This window comes from Canis lupus, chromosome 33 (genome assembly GCF_048164855.1).
Source record: "Canis lupus baileyi chromosome 33, mCanLup2.hap1, whole genome shotgun sequence".
In the NCBI taxonomy this organism is placed as follows: domain Eukaryota; kingdom Metazoa; phylum Chordata; class Mammalia; order Carnivora; family Canidae; genus Canis; species Canis lupus.
Window position 1 is genome coordinate 8269492 of NC_132870.1, and position 6143 is coordinate 8275634.

The window sequence follows — 6143 nt, forward strand, 5'->3', positions numbered from 1 at the left end:
AAGTCGATCTGAAAAGGCTATGGTTGCAATTATGTTATTCTGGAAAAAAACAAAACTGTGGAGACAGTGAAAGGATGAGTGGTTTCTAGGAGTTGGGATGGAGGGAGGGGTGAATAGGTAGAGCACAGAGGATTTTTAGGTCATTGAAAACATTTAGACAATTTGCAAACTTGCCCCAGTCACCAGGCTTCTCCTCCAGCAACACACAATGATGCCTTCAGGTATACCGCCCACCAGGAGCACATTGCCTATGTTAAGCTGGTTCTTCTTGCCACAGTACAGGAATTGGCCAGTGTGGATGCCCTTGGTGGCAATGAATAGCTCCCTCCACTTCTTAAATCAGCATGAATCCCAGAAGACTACCTCTGTGAGGGGCACACCCCAACCTGGGTCATGGATGATGTTCTTCATGATGCTCTTGATGTAGCTCTACTGCTCTGTGAAGTCTACAGTGCGAAGATGGGCAGTGCCTTGCTGTCCTTCCCATGGGTGTGGAACACTGAGCTGGCACCCTTTCTCTACCTCAGAATTATGTAGCTCATGGTGCTAGTCTACTGCCAAGTGCAGTCGGAAGAGCTCTAGTAAATTCTGAAATCAGGTAGTCTCAGTCCTTTGACTTTCTTCTTCTGCTTCATTATTGTGTCAGCTATCTGGATTTCTTGTCTCTCTATATAAATTTTAGAATCAGTCTGCCAATATCCATAAAATAATTTGCTGGGAATCTGACTGGAGTTGCATTGAATCTATAGATCTAGTTGGATGAAACCGATACCATCATAATATTGAGTCTTACTATCCATGAACATGAAAATGTATCTTCATTTATTTAATTCTTTGGTTTTGTTCATCAGAGTTTAGTAATTTTCCACATAAAAATCTTGTACACATTTTGTTAGATTTACACCAAAGTATTTCATTCTTTGGGTGCTAAAGTAAATGGCATTATGCTTTTAATTTCAAACTCCATTTGTTCATTGCTAATATATGGGAAGCAATTGACTTTCACATATTAATCTTGTATTCTGCAACCTTGCTATAACCACTTACCCCAGTTTTTTTAATAATTCTTTCAAATTCTCTACACAGATGATCATGTCATCTATAAAGACAGATTTATTTCTTCCTTCCTAATCTGTGTATCTTTTTTTCCTTTGCTTGTCTTATTGCATTAGCTAGAACTTTCAGTATGGTGTTAAAAGGAGTGGTAAGAGGAAACATCCTCTCTTCGTACTTGATTCTAGTGGGAAAACTTCCGGTTTTTCATTGCTAAGTATGACACGAACTGTTGATTTTTTGTAGATATCCTTTATTGAGTCGAGGAAGTTCCCATCTCTTCCTAGGTTGCTGAGAGTTTTTATCATGAAAGAGTGTTATATTTTGCCAAATGCTTTTTCTGTATCCACCGATGTGATCATTCAGTTTTTCTTTTCTAGCCTCTTGATGTGATAGATTACATTAGTTGGTTTTTGAATGTTGAATCAGCCTTGCATACCTGGGATTGATCCCACTTGGTTATGGTGTATATATGTGGTCTTTCTTGGTTTTGTTTTTTTTGTTTTTTTTTTTTAGTTTTGTTTTACTATACATAATGTGATCTATTTCTCTAGTTGCTCTTAAAGTTTGCTTTTTGATATTGGTTCTCAACATTTTATTTTATTTTATTATCTTATTTTAGAGAGAGAGAAAGAACATGAGCAGGTAGGAGAGGGAGAGAGACTTTTAGGCAGACTCTGCTGATTATGGAGCCCAACATGGGGCTCCATCTCACAACCCTGAGATCACAACCTGGGCTAATACCAAGAGTCAGATGATCAACTGACTGTGCCACCCAGGTGCCCCAGTTTTTAGCATTTTAATTATAATATGCCTTGATATTGTTTTCTTAATATTTATTTTACTTGACATTCATTGACTTTGTTATATCTGTAGGTCTATACATTTTCTCAAATTTGGAAAATTCTTTATCATTACTTCTCCAAATTTTATCTTCTGCTCCATTATCTTTTTTTCTATTTCTAGGTTCTCAAGGTCACTATTTTTCATATGCAGCACCGAAACTCCTTTAGACCTATCCTACAATTGTTTTATTTTATTTTTTTTAATTATGTATTTATTAGAGAGAGGGAGAACTCAAGCAGTGGAGAGGAACAGAGGGAGAAGGAGAAGCAGACTCCCTGCTGAGCAGGGAGCCCAACTTGGGGCTCAATCCCAGGACCTCGAGATGATAACCTGAGCTGAAGGCATTCTTAACCAACTGAGCCACCCAGGTGACCTGCACATTTTTCATTTTAAATCTACAGTTGACCGGGCAGTCCCGGTGGCTCAGTGGTTTACACGACCTTCGGCCCAGGGCGTGATCTTGGAGACCGGGGATCGAGTCCCACGTCGGGTTCCCTGCATGGAGCCTGCTTCTCCCTCTGCCTGTGTCTCTGCCCCTCTCTCTGTGTCTCTCATGAATAAATAAATAAAATCTTAAAAAAAAATCTACAGTTGACTATTGAACAATGCTGGGGTTAGAAGAGTATCAACGTCCTACACAGTTGAAAATCCACATATAACATTTGACTCCCAAGAAGCTTAACTATAATAGCCTACTGTTGACCAGAAGTCTTACCAATAACACAGTCAGATAATACGTTTTGCATGTTATATTTATTTTATACTGAATTCTACAATAAAGTGGTTAGAGAAAAAAATGTTATTAAGTAATTAAAAGGAAGAGAAAACTCACTGAAAAAAAATCCACATATATGTGAATCCATGGAGTTCAAAATCTTGTTTTTCAAGGATCAGCTATATTTTTTAAGGTCCAAAAGTTCCATTTGTTTTTATATCTTCCACTTCTGTCCTCATTGTGTTCATGTTTTTATTAAATTCTTAAAAATATTTACACTAGCTATGTTAAAGTTCCTGTCTGCTAGTTCCATTATCCCTGTCATTTCTAGCTCTGCTCCTGTTGACTGATCTTTTATTCATGCTTATGGTCACACATGTTTTCTTACATACCTAATAACTTTGATGCTGGACATTGTGGATATTATACTGTTAAGTGCTGGTTGCTTTTGTTTTTGAAATTTGTCTTAATAATCAGATAAATTATAGTTCAGTCCCTTTAAGATTTTTTGTTTAAACTTTGTTAGGGCAAGTTTAGGAACTTTACTCTCAAACTAATTTAGCCTTGTTATTGAGGCATGACCCTTCTGATATTTCTATGAATTGCCCCAAGAGTTCAATGAGATCTCTCTAGTCTGGCTAGATGAAATTTGGTCATCTCTCTGCCCTATGTGAGCTATTGAATTTATTTTATAGCCCTCTTGTGACACATATTCCTTTCCTAGCTTTATAAAGAAATGCACTGATAAGTATTCACTCAAAGACTTTAGGGCCCCCCTATGCAGGTTCAAGAAGCTTTCTTTCTTGTCCTACATAGCTTTTTTTTCTCTGGAACTCTGTTTTCAAATTCAAGATGCTTAAGCCCTTCAATCTCTATCGCCTCAAATCAGTTAAGTGCAATGTGCTTTCCTTGAGTTCCTCCTCCCTCTGCCATTGTTTAAAAACTGCCTCTAGAGATACAGCATTCATAGGTCTTATATTTTTCTAAGGGATCAGAGTCCTGGATGGCCTGTTGTCTCGATTCTGCAATTTTTTAGTTGTTTATGGGGGGAGGGCAAGTTCCATACCATGGCAAGTCCTGTCGTGTCCAGAGCACATGTCTAAAAGGTTTTGCTCTGTTAAATTTGAATAAATAGGTCCTTTCATCAATTAGTGTATCTTTTCCAAACTGTTTAATATTCTCAATATATCTTTAGATAAATATGTGCATAAAAGAAAGGATGGGTGTGGAAGCAGTGATGGCACTCTTGGTGGGGACCCCGGACACCCCGGCCTGCTTGGTGAGCCTCTCTGGTAACCAGGCTGTGCACCTGCCCCTCATGGAGTGTGTGCAGGTGACCAAGGATGTGACCAAGGCCATGAACGCAGGAAATTCGATGAAGCCGTGAAGCTGAGAGGCCGGAGCTTCATGAACAACTGGGAGGTGTACAAGCTTCTGGCTCACATCAGACCTCCTGTCTCGAAGACATTGGCTAGCATGCACATGGTGGCCGTGACGAACGTGGATGCCCCAGCCGCAGGCATGAATGCTGCCGTCCACTCCACCATGAGAATTGGCCTCATCCAGGGCAACCGGGTGCTGGTTGTGCATGATGGCTTTGAGGGCCTAGCCAAGGGTCAGATGGAGGAGGCTGGCTGGAGCTGTGTGGGGGGCTGGACTGGCCAAGGCGGTTCCAAACTTGGGACTAAGAGGACTCTGCCCAAGAAGAGCTTTGAGCAGATCAGTGCCAACATCACTAAGTTTAACATTCAGGGCCTGATCATCATCGGGGGCTTTGAGGCTTACACTGGGGGCCTGGAGCTGATGGAGGGGAAGGAAGCAGTTTGATGAGCTGTGCATCCCGTTAGTGCTCATCCCTGCTATGGTGTCCAACAACGTCCCTGGCTCGGACTTCAGCGTGGGCACTGACACAGCCCTCTACACTATCTGCACGACCTGTGACCGCATCAAGCAGTCAGCAGCAGGCACCAAGCGGCGGGTGTTCATCATTGAAACTATGGGTGGCTACTGCGGCTACCTGGCCACCATGGCAGGCCTGGCCACTGGGGCGGATGCTGCCTACATTTTTGAGGAGCCCTTCACCATTCGGGACCTGTAGGCAAATGTTGAACATCTGGTGCAAAAGATGAAAACAACTGTGAAGAGGGGCCTGGTGTTAAGGAATGAGAAGTGCAATGAGAACTATACCACGGACTTCATTTTCAACCTGTACTCTGAGGAGGGGAAGGGCATCTTCGACAGCAGGAAGAATGTGCTCGGCCACATGCAGCAGGGTGGGAGCCCAACTCCGTTTGACAGGAATTTTGCCACTAAAATGGGCACCAAGGCTATGAACTGGATGTCTGGGAAAATCAAAGAGAGTTACCGTGATGGGAGGATCTTTGCCAATACACCAGACTCGGGCTGTGTTCTGGGGATGCGTAAGAGGGCTCTGGTCTTTCAACCAGTGACTGAGCTGAAGGACCAGACAGATTTTGATCACCACATCCCCAAGGAACAGTGGTGGCTGAAGCTGAGGCCCATCCTCAAAATCCTAGCCAAGTACGAGATTGACTTGGACACCACAGAGCATGCCCACCTGGAGCACATCAGTCGGAAGCGACCTGGAGAAACTTCTATCCAACCCTCTTTGGAGTGAGGGTCATGGATTGTCTGATCATGGTCAGCTCACCCCCTGATAGATCCAAGTCCATGTATCCCCAAGTATTTTAGCTCAGTTTTCTTTAGGTTTCCTTTTATTCTGCAACTGTAGCCATGACCAGCTCTGGCCAGGGAGCTGGGGCATTGGGCAGTAAGTAGAGGCTCCTTTTAGGTGGAATTTATCAACTTCTACCCCAGCTTCATCTGTCACACAAGACTGGGCTCCTCTAGTGCTACTGCTAGATTTCAGTTACTCGGTTATTTATAAGCTTTATTTATTTATTTGTGATAACAAAGTCTTGGTTCCCCTATTACTTTTACTGCAGTGACAAACAATGGCTACACTAATAAATGCCAACTGGTCACTGTGAAAAAAAGAAAGAAAGAAAGAAAGCAATACTTAAAGATCTGTAGAAGTTCCTTACAATGGATCTAATATGGTTTTCCTGTCACAATCACGAATGCAAAAAAGCAGGTCAAAACAATTTTTGTAACACTATCCTCTCTCGATTGCAAAGGAAAGTTATTGGCTGTCCTTACCTGGAGATTCAAAAACCCTGAACTCTAATCGCCTTTCTTAGTTACTGATTAGCTTTCTGTGTCTATTTTATCCGATAACAGGGACCGAAGGAACTAAAATTGATGGTTAAAGGTATATACACATAGGAAGATGGGAATTTCAGATATACTTAATATGGATTTAAGCCTCTAATATTTGCTTTCAACTAGGTCAGACAGGTAACCTAGAAGGTTGAAGGGACATAGTGGGGAATGAGGCAAATTGTGTAACACATGGCCCATCTGAGGAGTTCCGGTAGACTACTGACATGTGGGATGCAAAGCAAATGTTTTCAGCTCTTCTAATTATTTAAGAGAAGATAAAGATCTC

At 41.8% G+C, this 6143-nt stretch overlaps 1 pseudogene; it reads left to right on the forward strand.

The window, feature by feature from the left end:
• Nucleotides 1-3833: 3833 nt before the first annotated feature.
• On the forward strand, nt 3834-5647 carry LOC140623468 (ATP-dependent 6-phosphofructokinase, muscle type pseudogene; annotated as a pseudogene).
• Nucleotides 5648-6143: the final 496 nt, after the last annotated feature.